The 14,540-nt window shown below is 49.9% G+C and overlaps 1 long non-coding RNA gene across 1 annotated transcript; it reads left to right on the top strand.

The window, feature by feature from the left end:
- Nucleotides 1–2,374: 2,374 nt before the first annotated feature.
- On the top strand, nucleotides 2,375–14,250 carry LOC112584696. The gene is made up of 3 exons (XR_003109075.3): nucleotides 2,375–2,475; nucleotides 8,605–8,794; nucleotides 10,745–14,250. It is a non-coding gene; the product is annotated as an uncharacterized LOC112584696 (long non-coding RNA).
- The last annotated feature ends 290 nt before the right edge of the window (nucleotides 14,251–14,540 follow it).

Below are 14,540 nucleotides of genomic sequence, written 5' to 3'. Positions count from 1 at the left end.
ACAGACCTGTTTCCATTAAAGCTCATGGTGTGAGGCTATCAACTTAAAATAACAAAAAGGCACCACAGGCTTCAGAACACATTTGTAACTTAAAGACCCAAGATGATAATATTCTGCCTGGCCCCACTGGTGACAGGTTAAGATGAGCAGTGGTGTAAAACTGCATTTTACAACAACAACAATGGCCACTAGTATGAACACGTCATAGTTACCTCATTTTCTTTTAAAAAAAGAAAAAATGTATTTGTTTGGCTGTGCCGGGTCTTAGTTGCAGTGTATGGGCTCTTCGTTGCAGGCGCTCGGGCTTCCCTGTGTCTCCAGGCCTCCAGAGCGCGCAGGCTCAGTGGTTGTGGACGGGGGTGCTTAGTTGCCCTGCAGCATGTGGGATCTTAGTTCCCCAACCAGAGATGCAACCCATGTCCCCTGCATTGGAAGACAGATTCTTAACCACTGGACCATGAGGGAAGTCCCCCTCATTTTCTCTTGTCCTCAAAACAGCCTCATACAGCAGGCATTATTATCCCCATGTTACATGTGGAAAAATGGAGGCCCAAGGACAGTAAGTAACTTGCATCACATCATACAAGTAGTATGTGGCAGAGACCATGTTTGGACCCACTCTTGATTCCAAACTTCTTGTACTTCGTGGGGTGTAAATGGAGATCTGTTATGTCTGGAGTTGGGTCTGTGACTCTCTGACTTTTGGAGGAAGGGGCCCTTGGAGACTAGCCTGGGGTGACTAGACTATGCCAAGCCTTTAGGGGCTGCCTTCTATCTCAACTCCCTCACCCTGAGCCCCCACCTAGAAACACAGAATGTACTCTGCCCTCTCTTGGGGTTACCTCTTGTACTCACAACAGCCCCGTGAGGGAAATACCACAACTCCCACTTGACAGAAAAGGCAGACAGATCAAAGGGATCATGAGCCTTTGGTGGCCACAGACCTGGGGGAGGCAGAGTCTGCGCCCAGTGCTGGCCCCTCAGACTCCTAACTGAGGCTCTGTCCCCGCACCCCGGCTGTCCGATTTCAAAGGGGAAGGGGCAGGAATGCCTCTGCTCTCTCAGGCTCTTCACACTTTCCCAGAACCATCCCTGTTCCCTCCTGCTAGATTGCACGTAAAGCCCAAAGCTTGCATCACTCACTGGGCCCCCGGCTCCAGTAAGAGCCTCTTTTCTGTTTCTGTGGGCTTTCCCCACCGTTATCTGAGTCATCCTCTGCCGGTCCCAGGAGAAGGGAGAGAGGAGGCCTCTTATCCCTACAGTACAGATGGAGAGACTGAGGCAGGAAGTGACTTAACTCCAGTGCGTCAGGGGCCGGGGCTGGCAGCAGTCCAGGCCAGGAGGCCCCTGGTGGAGCTGGCAGCGCCCGGGGTGCCACGCCTTCAGTGTTTAATGCTGTCGAGTAGGCACAAATATCAAGAAATGTGTGTTGTGTTGCAGGCCCTGGGTGAAGAGCCGAGTGATACTGCAGAAAAGATGAATCTGATAAAGGAAATAAAACAGACAAAACCCAGACACCCAGTCTTGCTCCTGTTACAGACTCCCTGAGCCCAGCCAGGTAGGGCTTGTAGCTCAGTTTTCTCCTCTATAAAAATCATCAGGGTTATCCTTTATTGGGTGACTTCTAATGACCAGTGGGTCTTAACACTTTATAGGCACTGTCTTATTTAATTCTTACTACAAGCCAGTGAGGTTGGTATGTATTAATACTATCATCTCCATTGGACAGATGGCTTACCTGAGGCTCAGAGAGGTTAAGTAACTTCCCCAAAGACACAGCGCTTGTTCCAGCAAGTACAGGACAACAAATCTAGGGGCTGACTTAGAACAGCTCTCCAAATACAGAGGCAGAGGGGCCTCCGCGCGTGTGACGCCCACGTGGAGCTGCCCAGGTGTGTCTGCGGGTTGGTAACAGGAACTCATGTGTCTGTCAGCACTGTACGCGGGGCGTGGAAGGACCAGCGAAGAACAGAACGCCAACGCCCGGGGTATAAAGAGCCAGGGCACCCTGGAGGCAAGGGGGATCGGGACAAGCCTTTCCGCACCGCCCACCCGTGCTGGGCCGAGCCAGAAGCCGACGGCGCCCGCCCCGGAGCCCAGCACAGGTGGCTGGGAGAGCAGGGCGCGGGGAGAGGGCGTAGCTGCTGCGGGCGGGTCCCGCCGGCACCGTCCCCTCCCCCTTCCCAGCCGCAGCCCCTGACGGGCCCAGCCGCACGTTCCCCGCGATTGCCTCATCCGACCGCGGCGGCTCGCGCCCTCCCGCACGTGTAGCACACAGCACACCCCTGGCACCGGGAGGGCGGGGCCGCCGGGGCTGCCCCCGGCCTTGTCCCTCCCCCTCCCCGGCCCAGACCACGGCCAGACTGAGTCCCCAGCAGCCCATTCACCCGGCTGCCTGCCGGAGCCTCGACCCAGACACCTTTGATGGCTGCCCTTTGCTCCGTCTGGTCCGGGTGGACAAATGAGGGAAATTGAGTAAGCCAGCTTACCAAAGCAGGAAACTCCTGGCCACTTTGTTACGCATGATTTTTCAGCAACTTTTCGGGGGGAGGCGGGGCAGGGAGGATTTCTGGAGTGAGGATGACTGGGGACTCATGCCGTCTTCCAGGGCTGTGAGCACCCTCCAGGCTGGCCTCACAGGCCTGTACCTCCCAGGCCTGGCACAGTGCTTGACACTCGTGGGTGTTCCACAAATTCTGAAAATGCATTTCCTCACCCTCTTCCTGTTTTGAGTGGCTGTCAGAAAGAATGCCCAGGTGAAAGAGGGCAGGCTTTAGTGCAGGAGCTGAAAGCTGGCTGTTGGAGCTTTAGGTTTTGCCTTTGGCAGTGAGTTTGCTGTTTCTCTTGGGCAAATCCTTGATCTCTCTGGGTCACATTTCTGGGGAACTCAGTAATAGGGTAATGTGCTTGGCCCTAAAGCTCAGGACAGACTTTGAACTTCTAGCAGGAAAACGAACCTTCCATTTAAAGCAGAGATTTCCTGTCGATCATTAATATTCTCCTGGGTCTTTTAGGCAGGAGCCCACAGTATTCTGTCTAGACTCAGTGACATGTTGAGAGGCTCTGTTGAGAGAATCAAGTCCAAGTTCCTTGGCTTGGTATCAAGGCTTTCTCATGTGAGTTCCACCCAGCCTATCTAGCCTCACCCCCAACCTCACCCCTACACTGTAGCCTTAGGGGGAATCTCAGACTTCCCCAAATATACCACACACATGGTGTTCATACGATTCTGTCCGTGTTCATACGATTCTGTCCTTGTTCATTCTGTTCCTTCTACCCAGAATGCTCTTCCCTACACTCCTCAAATGATTGGCTCCTGACATAGATCTCCACTGAAATGTCACCACCCCAGAGAGGTCTTTCCCCAGTGTCCAGGAATGCAGGGGCTCTGGCTCTGATATTCCCTTTAGCGCTTCCTTCCCTCCTCGGCTCTTATTGCACCTTGGGATTAGAAGTTTGTCTCTCCACTGGACTGAAAGGTCTATGATTGAGAGACCATGTTCATTTTCTTCATCTCTATATATCCAGCATTTACCAAGATGCCTGGCACATAGTTAAGAGGTTAATAAATATTTGTGTGAAGGAAGAAAGGGTGGATGATTGATTAGCAAAAACATTGAGAACAACCTACACGTCCATCAGTAGGGGATTGCTGTTGTAAATGATGGCATGGTGGGATACTAGATGAATATAAACCCACATGGAAAAATGTTCCTGGTGTCTCAAGAAGTAAAGAAAGGAAGTTGGTTCCTTTCTAATTAAAAATGTCAGAGCGTGACATTTTTTAAATGTCAGGAGCATGTATATAGATAAAGACACGGATATGTCTGTAAACATAAGAAAAAGTTGGCAGCGTACGTCAACTGAAATACCCCTGAGGATCAGGATACAGACATTGTCACGGTTTATTTTCTATCTAGTACCTTGCTTAGACATCACCTCCTCTGAGAACCCTTCTGATGCTGCCTTTATGTTGGAGGAGCTGCCTTGGAGCGTGCAGGCAGGTGCTCCAAAGCAAGGCCTTGGTGTTCCTTCCTCAGAGCCCATCCAGAGGCCATTGAGCGCTTGCAGGCAGCTGGGACAGGGGATAGCAGCTCCCCTGGGTGCGTGAGTTTGTCCACGTGCAGGTGAAAGCAGAGCTGCTGAGGACGAAGAGCAGACCATCTCTACCCGCCCAGTGACATTGCTGCAGGTGGTCTTGGGCTATCAGAAGAGCTCCAAAATGCGACAGGAAGCCTGGCCTCCATGCGGGTCTGCACCCAGCTGGCTCAACTGCAGATTTGAGACAGTCAGCTTCAGCTGTGGGAGGGACACAGGGCAGCTCCTCACTGTCCACTGGGCGCCTCAGAGTTGAGAGGGGTGACATGCAGCTCGGTGAAAACAGGCCTCCTGCAGCCTGCTGGCTTGGCTCTGTCCCACGGTGTCTGTCCCATGAGGCCTTGGACCACACAGTTCAGACCAGCGGGGCCAGGGGAGAGGAAGGAAGAGCGGCCAAGGGCTCAGGGTCAGATGTCTGCGTTTCTATTCCCACGGGTGCCTCTCATTATGCTTGTCAGGAAACGGAAAAGAGCGCAGACCTTCGCCTTCACTTTGTTTCAGATCTCAACCCAGTCTCTCTTCCCCTTGCCTGTCTCAGAAAAGGTTTCCCATCTGGACAGTCACGGGGTGGTGCAGGCGTGGGCCCTCCATCTGGACTCACCTAGTGTCCAGTGGTTTCCTGTTCACACCTACCAACCCTGTGACCCTAGACAAATGGCTTTGCCCCCTGTGCCTTGGTTTCCCCACTAAATTAGGTAACGCCTGGGAAGTGTTTACAAACGGGCCTCATACCTGCAGGTGTATCTGTTACTATTTGTGTAAGCTGTCTTACACAAAAACAAATTGTCTATCTGTCTGTCTGGGGGTAATAACCATGCCTATTTCACTGAGCTGTTGTTAGGATTAAGTTAGATAATGCATGTCAGGTGCTTGGTGTGTTCAGCGTTTACTTGTTTTACTAAAGATAATAAGATGGAAATACAGATCCCTGTCCCGGGGATGTCGGGACTGGGGTGGGGGGATTAGCATGGTGGCTGCTAGTGACATCCTGGGAATGGCGTGCAGGGCCTCTGGTGGCCCAGGCAGTCAAGTTGGTTCAATGGTGTTGTTACTGTGCTGGGTGTTGCTGAGTTGTCTGGTTAGTCAACTGCCTGTTCCCTCAGACCCATTTAAACCAGCTCCATCTGGCCTGACTTTCCCAACGCACCATCCTGGCAGCTGTCACAGGCCCAGAGCACTGGGCAAAGTGTCAGGCCTGCTGCAAAATATGTTGGAACTTTATCTGACCCCTGGCTCCTGTCCCATCCAGAAATACATTGGCTGAAACTTGCAGCCAAGCTCAAACAAGCCTGGGGGTTGGAGGGGGAAGGCGGTTCTGAATCACAAACCAGCCATTCCCCACACCCTGCATCTTTGTTGGCCCCCTTTTTATTTGCACAGTTCTACCGATTAATGCTGTTCCTAGTTATGAAACAGTTTTTAAAACCAAAGGTTTAATCCTGAGCCCTGGATTTGCAGATAAGGGGAAGAGGACTGTGTCCCCAAACTCAGAGAAGTTCATTGCAGAATTTTCCTCTTTTTCTTCTTTCGCTGTTGATTTGCGGTCACCTTTCTGGAGGCCAGGATGATCCTCTAGGCCGCTGTCTGGAAATCCCCAGAAAGAGGCCCTGACAGTGGCAGCGCTGGCAACCACGCTGGACTGGCACCTGCCAGCTGTGGAGAGGGTGGTGCTGTCTGGGAGTCTCCACCCCAGTCAAGGGCTGGTGGAGCCTGCATCCCTGCACCCCCAGCCCAGTCTCTGTGACTCCCCGCAGGGGGCTCCCAGGCAAGTGTAGCAGGCCCCCAGGCCAGCGGGTCTTCCTTCAGATGCTCCTAAGGCTAAATCTTAGAATTAGTCTTAGTCTTAGAATTCTAAGTCTTAGTCTTAGAATAAAAGGAATTCCAGGAGCACCCCACCCCAAGCATGCATCTGGGCTTTCAGAGAGCTGGCTCACTAGAGAAAGGAAATGAGGAAAGGGAACGTCAGTGTGGTGTGGGTCAAAAAGTTCTAGATACTAGGTTAATTTTTAAGAGCTCCCAAATTTCCCATTACACGGGTCATACTGTCAAGACCCAAAACTTCACAGATTTGAAATTCATCAGATTGAGAATTTTTGAAAAATCAGCCTTGTCAAATTTGAGTATGGACTGGATATGAGATGATATTCTGGAACAATTGGTTTTCTCCATGTGCTTATATAGGAAAACAGCCTGTTCCTAGGAAAAGTTAAAATCGCTCAGTCATGTCCTGCTTGCGACCCCATGGACTATAGCCCGCCAGGCTCCTCTGTCCATGGAATCCTCCAGGCAAGAATACTAGAGCGGGTAGCTGTTCCCTTCTCCAGGGGATCCTCCCAACCCAGGGACTGAACCCAGGTCTACCCACATTGCAGGTGGATTCTTTACCCTCTGAGCCACCAGGGAAGCCCAGGAATACTTAAGTGGGTAGCCTATCCCTTCTCCCCCAGATCTTCCCGACCCAGGATTCGAACTGGTGTCTCCTGCATTGCAGGTGGATTCTTTACCAGCTGAGCTACCAGGGAAACCCTCATTCCTAGGAAATTCATGCTTAAATATTTGGGGCTAAAATATCATGATGCCAGGAACTTCTTTTCAAGTGGTTCATCAAAAAAACTTGCTACAGATAAAGCAAATCCTGCCAAAGGTTAATAATCGTTGCATTTAAGTGGAAGGTACGTAGGTGTCTATTGTGCCATTCTTGCAGGATTTCTATTTGTGTGAAGACTTTCTCCCTAAAATCTTAAAGGGAAAAAATGTAAATAAAATAAGCTATCCATGTGCAAAACAAGACAATGTGTAATTCAGCCTGCTCCAGCTGAATTTTACCTCTTTTCTGAGGACAGAAATAGTAGAAACAAGATGGCGTCCAGGATTGCAGAGTTGAGCCAACCAAAGAGAACCAATTATTTTTAAAGAGTTTATTAAGTACTTGTCTGGAAACAGTACTGGTCGTTAAAAATCCTTTTATTTATTTTATTTATTTATTTATTTATTTATTTATTTTTGAAGCAATCCAAAATCTGTTTTTATTTAATAAAAATCCTTTTAGTTCATGGCCAGTGAAGGACTCATTGTGGAAAATGGGAGATTTCAGCCCTTTTAGCTTATTGGCACCAGATTTAACACAAATCAGGAAACACATTTTGAAGACTTGCTATGAGCATGGCCCTGAAACATCACCAGAGGTGTTTTTCCCCTGCCTACAGTCTGATACTGCGTGCAGGGTAGCCATAATTTTCCCTGTGGTTTTTATGGGCTGAATTGTGTCCCCCACAAAACTCCTATGTTGAAGTCTTCATCCTCAGTGCTTCAGAATGTGAACTTATTCAAGAATAGGATCATTGCAGATGTCTTTAGTTAAGATGAGGTCAACATGGTGGACTCTATCCAGTTTGACTGGTGTCCTTATAAAAAGGGGAAATCTGGGCACACGGAGAGAGCCACATATACACAGAGAGAACAACTTGTGAAGATAAAGGCAGAGACGGGAGTGCTGCTTCTACAAGCCAAGGAACGCCAGAGCTTGCCCGCAAACCGTCAGAAGTTAGGAGTGAAGCATGGACTAGATTGTTCTTTGGAGCCTTCGGGTGTCAGCGTCACTGAGACCTTTATTTCAGATTTCTAGCCTCCAAAACTGTGAGACAGTACACCTCTGTTGTTTAGGCTGTCTAGTTTGCGATTATTTGTTGTGGCAGCCCTAATCAACTAACACAGTAGTAAAATGAATTTGCTATACTAACCATTTTTAAAGTATCCAGTGAATTAAAGACATTCACATTATTGGGCCACCATTTTTTTTATTTTTAGCTAGGGAAAAACCCAAGACTGTGGGAAAGTTGGAAACCCTAGTTCCATATCTGCTTCTGCTTAGCTGAGTGACCTATTTCATCATGTGCACAATAAAGAGACAGGCAGATGACTTCCTGCTCTGATACTATCATTGCACGTATGTGGAGAAATTATAATAGCAATAATAGCTCACAGCTTAGTGAGCAATTATTATGTTCCAGGACCATGCTAAGGGCTTTAAAAGGATTATCTTCTTTTAGTAATTACAATAACTTTATCAGGAAGGTATCATTAGTCCCATTTTACAAATGGGGAAATTGAGCCTCAAAAAGATTAAAGAAATTAATTGAGCTTCGATTTTGGCAGCCCTGGGATTTCAATGAAGGTAATAACCACCACTGTGCCTACTGCCTTCTAACTCTTTTGGCCACAGTGGCCTGGGAGGAAGTTAAAAACAGAAGGTACTGATTGGATTGTGTTTTTGCCAAATCAGCCAACTGCTCTAGAGCCCCACTTGCACAGTGGTTACCAACCCACCCAGCTCGCTCGTGTCCCTCCTTGTGTTCTGGAGGGACTCTGAAGAATCCAAGAATTCTAAATTCAAACTTGACTTTCCAGGTCATTCTGAAGTTATATTTTAACAGCTTCTTAGGTTGACTTACACATTTTGGATATCGATACATGTGGTATATGGGTTTCCATTTGTGTTCTTTCCAGTGCCCCAAATGACAGAGGCAGCCTGGTTACTATGGTTCCCCTGAGCCAATGGATCTCCAGTGGCCTCCCAGTGGTGGCCAGAGCTTGAGAGTCTCTCACAGTCAAATGGAGAAGCCACAACCTTTGAGCAGGGACCAGGCCAAGATCTGCCCTCCAGCAAGTTCACCTGTTTGCATCAGGAGACAGGAAGGTACGTTGCTGAAGCGTGGGGAGAAGCCCAGCTCACCCACCTGGCCTGAATTGCCACTCCACCCACTGCAGAGCCTCCTTCTCCATAATGCACACCCTCCTGCTCAGCCCAGATTTATCTCAGTTCTTAAATCACATTTGTTTTCTATCCCTCTGCATACCCCTGTTCCCCAGAATAGAAAAATCTAGAGCAGGTTCTCTGGCCAAGGAGAAGGAAAGACGGAGTCCTGGAGAAGATGACAGGGTGGAGGGGAACTCGGGGAGAAGACCGGGGACCCTTAGCCTTAAGACCGGGGACCCTTAGCCTTAGGGTGAGTGAGAGAGCAGGAGGAGATGGGTAAGCTGGACGGCTCAGCGCTGCAGAGTGATCCTGCTGGGAAGAGCCACTGTGCCTTATGGAAGGAGTGGGAGGGGAAGGGGGTAGCTGGGCAACTCAGCAAGGCCCGGGTGCTGCAGAGATGGGCTACCGTGGCCTCTTTGGGTGGACTGCAGCCCCACGGCAGAGCCAAAATAGAAACACTGCCTCAGCTTGAGGGTTGATGAGGAGATGAGGGGGAGATGGCAGGAGGCTGAAAATGCCCATGTGTGGCTGTTGCCCCATTCCAATCCCATTCTCCCAAACACCCTGCAACTGTGGCCAGACTGATGGGCTTCTGAAGCCCAACGGTGACCAGTTCCCTGTGCCCCTCACAGCATGTCTCTGGGCCCAGCCAGGCAGTTGTTAAACCCATTTCACCAGCGAGGGACATGAGAAGCGGAGAGGTGATGTGCCTCACTTGAGGTCACACAGCCAGGAAGGTGTGACCACGAGGTGAGGCCAGCAGTCAGGCGTGGGAAAGGAAAACCAGTGGCCAGATTCCAAAGAGGACACACGATGCTCCAGCGTTAGAGCTCCCGCTGATGGAGCACTTCCCGGATGCCTGCTCTCTCTCCCAGCCCCCCTGAGCCTTGGGAAAACACCTAGAAGGTGCTTATTATCCCCATTCTGCAGATGAGGCGTCAGATGCCCAGAGATGTTAAGTCCATTGCCCAAGGTCACACAGTTGCAAGTGATAAGACGGACACCCCAGGTCAGGGGGCAGAGTGTATGCTGGCCTTGTTTACAAGTGTGAGCCTTGAGTACACAGGAGAAAAACCCACAGCGAATGCGTGTGTGAGACAGAGGGCCCGATTCCAAGCAGCGGGCCACAGCTGTGCTGGCGGGAGGGGTGGGAATGCGTGTGAGAGCGCCGCTTTGACGGTGGCCAGCAGCGCGTGGGAGTGTGTTGACGGCAGGGTGTGGGGTGGCAGTGCCATTGCCATGTGCGTTTCTGCTGGCAGCGGAATGTTCTGGTCTGTGTTGATAAACAACAGTTTGGGCAGGCGCAAGGCTGGAGCAGGACAGAGGAGAAGCACCAGGGGCGGGCGAAGGCAGGAGGAGGGGGTGTGTGCCCAGGGGTGACGGTGGCCCAAGCCTGCAGCTCCTAGAATGAGGGGCAGCAGGATGGCGACTCTTGTTTTCTCAGCTGACCTCCCTGGGTGCGGGTCCCTTTACAAACCATCTGCCCATAAACATGAAAAACAGGAGCGGGGAACATGCTGTGAGGAAGAGAGGGTTCTTCCTGGGTTGGTAGTTACACGGATGGAGGTTTAATCAACAGCTGAGGCCAGTGGAGACACGTCATGATTTCCATGGCCAAGCAAATTCCTCAAAAGTCAGCTTCTTGGAAAAGGGGTCACCCCTAAGACCAACCCGGGTCATGACTGTAATTGGAGCACCTGAATCTCACCCTCACCTCCTGGCAGATGCTGGTGTAAGCCTGCCAGCATCATCCTGGGAGTCACCACATGCAAGACTTCCCGGGGCTTAGCCCACACCCCATCACTCCCTGGGCAGGTCCTCCCATCAGAATGCCCTGTTCACCTGCTCCCTCTCCATTAGCTGAACTATATGCTATCTCCGCAACCCTAGGTATTCCTCACCTCCTCCTGGATGCCTTCCAAACTTCCTAGACGGCCTTAGAACTGCCTCCTTCAGAACTCCGACCTCTCCTGTTGTCAGGGCCTCACACAAAGGCCTCGCCATGTGGATGGACCCTAACCATCTGCTCTGTGTGGGGCACTGAACTGGGCAAAACCCAGGGGCTTTGAAGACCCCTGAAGCTCCAATAGCTGCCCTCAGGGATCTTATGGCTGGCTACAGTTGGGGTGCCTGCTGGTTCATAAAGGGACTGAAGTACCCAACTGCAGGGCATGAAGTCTTGTCCAGGGCATTCATGCCACAGCCTGGGTCCTGCCGCAGTCTCCCTCCTGACTTGTAGTTTCCTGATGTGCCAGGCTCGCCCAGACCTCTTAGTCTATACAGATCCTGTTCCCTCTGCCTGGGACTCCCTTCCCTTTCTCTTCTGCCTGGCAAAGGCCACTGTCTTCTAGATGATAGAAATGTGAGTAATTTTTACATTCATTTTTATATTGTTTTCAAATCACTGGGCATATATTATTTGTCTAATTAGAGAGGAAGATAATACCCATTTTGTTTTGAGAAATAAATACTTTGACTTAAAAAAAATGACAATTCATTACTTGGAGAGGCAACACCTTAAGTCATTATGTGTCTAATTTTTCAGATCAGGGAGTTTTGAAAAGGATCCCCTGGAGAGGATGGAAGAAATGCAGGTTCCCTGGCTCAGGTGGCCCAAGGGTGGCCCAGCAGCCCCAGTGGTTCCGAGGGCAGCCAGGCCTTCGACTCCAGACCTCGGAGATGAGCTCCAGGAGCTGCCAGAGTGGTGGGAAGGGAAGAGGGCAAGCTAATAATGCTTTGCCACCCTGGCCTGCTGTTCCTGACACTCCCTCATGGGGCAGGGCCAAGATGAGAGGTTCCCAGTTCCTTTAAGTGGGAGCCGCCACATGCCTAGCCGTGTCTAATAGACACTGGGGAAACGGCAAGGAAGGCTGCCTTGATGGCAGGGTGCGCCCAATCTTTGGGCTTGGATGAGGCTTGGAGAGGTCATTCAGTCCATTCTTCTGCCTCTAGGCAGCCCTGGCATGATTCCAGTTGGGCCTTTATCTTGTTCTGAGGACTCCCAGTTTCCCTCCTCGGCCAATCATTCTCATGCCTTAACATTTCTAGCCAGGAAGTACTTCCTCATGTCTAATCCAAACTCTCTCCGCCATGGGATGCCATCCTATGGCTCTTGTGAGTCTGGCTAGAGACAGGAAAATGCCTCTTGCTTCCCTGCCTCCTCCTAGGTCGGGAGCCCTAGAGCCTTGAATCAGGACCAAAGTCCTGTCTGTGTGACCCTAAGCAAATCACTACTACTCTTTGGGCTTTGGTTTCCTCACCTGTAAAATGGGGCCAATGATATCCATAGTGTAGGAACCAAGAGGACTGAATGAGACTGAATGCAAATGTGTGGAAGAGGCATACAGCTTGCTGCTAACGTGAGGCTATAATTATTATTATTAATAATAATAACCACCATCCTGGCTGAACCATTGTACAAAATCGTTTCCATTGTGAAGGTACACAGGGTAGTTTTAGGTGATACAAGAACAGGTATTTTAAATGAAAATTTAATGTGTGTTAGAAAAAACCCCGGCACATCAAATCCAGGATTTCACAAATATTTAACAAGGGCAAGTTAAGACAAAAACTGAACATGGTTTTAAAGAAAACTATTAAGTAAACGATGCTCCGGGTAGCACAGGGTTAGGGCAGAAATTGTAAAGGTGGTTTGGAAAATGCCGGCTGAGTGGAGACAGACGGGATGTGGGAGGAGGAGGTTGGTTCTTCAGAGTGGGCAAGAGAGGCTGAGCTGGGGAGGGAAGTCCCCAGGGACGGGAGGAGACACCTGTTGAGCGGCTGTTGAGCATCCTGCCCACAGATGCAGCCCTCTCTGGTTCTGGAACAGTTTGTCTTCCCCAGAGCTGGGTTGTTACAAATTCCAGCAAGGCTGGTGGGCAGGCAGGGTTGGGATTTCCTGCCCACAATTATGGTCCCCAAGAGCTCAGAGCCCTCTCTGCATGCAGCTTTCCCCTCTGGGGAGAACTGAACAATACCAACCCCACCCTGGAATCCCTGCTGCAGCATCGCCCACCCATGGTTGCGAGCCTGTGGTGTGGAACTCAGCCAGTGACTGGGAAACCACAGCTTCCCAAACAGATCCCCTCTTCCACGCTTAACGTGGGGCTGGCCAAAGAGGCCCTGGCAGAGAAGGTCCTCTGAGACCCACTGTGTGCCGGGTCCCTCTCTGAGCACCAGGGACACAGAGTGAGCAAAAGAGGCCCCTGCCTTTCAGGAGCTCACAGCCAAGCCAGGGAGACCCACCTCTCCAGAAGTTTTGGGAGAAGCTCCAGGCCCCTCGTTTATCTTCCATCCCCCAAACCTAGAACTGAGCATTATTATGCTTCCTCTTGAGCTGGGGTTCCTCAAAGCCTGGGATCTGTAGACAAGTTCTCTGGAGTTTGAGAGCTCTCTGTGAGACTATACAATGTTTGTGTTTTCATTTGGAAATAATATAAAAAATGAATATAAACATATTCTATATCATCTGGATGCCTGGCTCACAGCCGATTATGGAATCACAAAGTTTTAATGTCTACATTTGCACTGACGTTTATAGAAAGCAGTTAACTTTTTTTTTTTTTTAAGCGGAAGCTACATACAGTAGAATATACAAAGCTTAAGTATAGAGCTGGATGAATTTTCACAAAGAACACATCTGTGAAATCAACACTCAGATCAAGAAACACAATATTATTACTGCCCTCTGGACACCCTCCTTAAAATCTTCCACATCCCCCCAGAGGTAACCACTATCCTGACTTCTCCGAACTTGATATAAGTGGGTCATATAGGATGACTCTTTCTTGACCCTGACCTCTTTCTCTCACCCTGTGAATTTCATCCCTGTTGTTGGCCTGTAGCCATAGTTGACAATGGTTTTAGCTTCTAATCCAACATTTCTCAAAGAGCGATTTTCAGCAGTGGTTCTAAGGGGTCTATGAATCCACCATTTGGAACAAAGCAAATGTGGGTGGCTGCTGACTCATAAAGAGATTAAAACACCCAACTGCAGGGCATGCAGCCTTGTCCTGTGCGTTCACTCCACAGCCTAGGTCCTGCTGCAGTCTCCCTCTTGACCTGTAGCTTCCCTGATGTGCCAGGCTCGCCAGGCCTCTTGGTCTTTGCAGATGCTCTTCCCTCTGCCTGGCACTCCCTTCCTTTGCTCGTCTGCCTGGCAAAGACCAGGCATGTCTTGTGGCCTCTGAAAGGCTACTTCCTCTGGGAGGTCACCCCTGGCTTTGCTGGGCAGGTTCAGGCACCCCTTCTCTTGTGAGCCCTCTGTGTTCTGCCCATGTTCTCCCTGCAGCATTTACCACGCTGTGCGGTCGTTGCAGGTCTGTTTCCTAGTTAGGCTGTGGATTCTTCTTTTTTATTGAAGTATAATTGATTTACAACATTGTCTTAGTTTCTGACGTACAGCAAAGTGACTCAGTTACACATACCTACATGCATATACTTATTCTTTTTCATTTTCTTTCCCATTGTGGTTTATTACAGGATTTTGAACACATTCCCGGTGCTGTACAGTAGGACCTTGTTGTTTATGTATTTTAAATATAGTAGTTTTTATCTGCTCGTCCTGAATTCCTAATTTATCCCTTCCTACCCTTTCCCCTTTGGTAACCATAAATTTGTTTTCTATTTGTTTGTGCGTGCATGTTAAGTCACTTCAGTCATGTCTGACTCTCTGTGACCCCATGGA

This window comes from Bubalus bubalis, chromosome 4 (assembly GCF_019923935.1).
Source record: "Bubalus bubalis isolate 160015118507 breed Murrah chromosome 4, NDDB_SH_1, whole genome shotgun sequence".
NCBI lineage: Eukaryota > Metazoa > Chordata > Mammalia > Artiodactyla > Bovidae > Bubalus > Bubalus bubalis.
The sequence above is the reverse complement of the archived record's forward strand: the minus strand, read 5'-3'. Positions and strand labels throughout refer to the sequence as shown.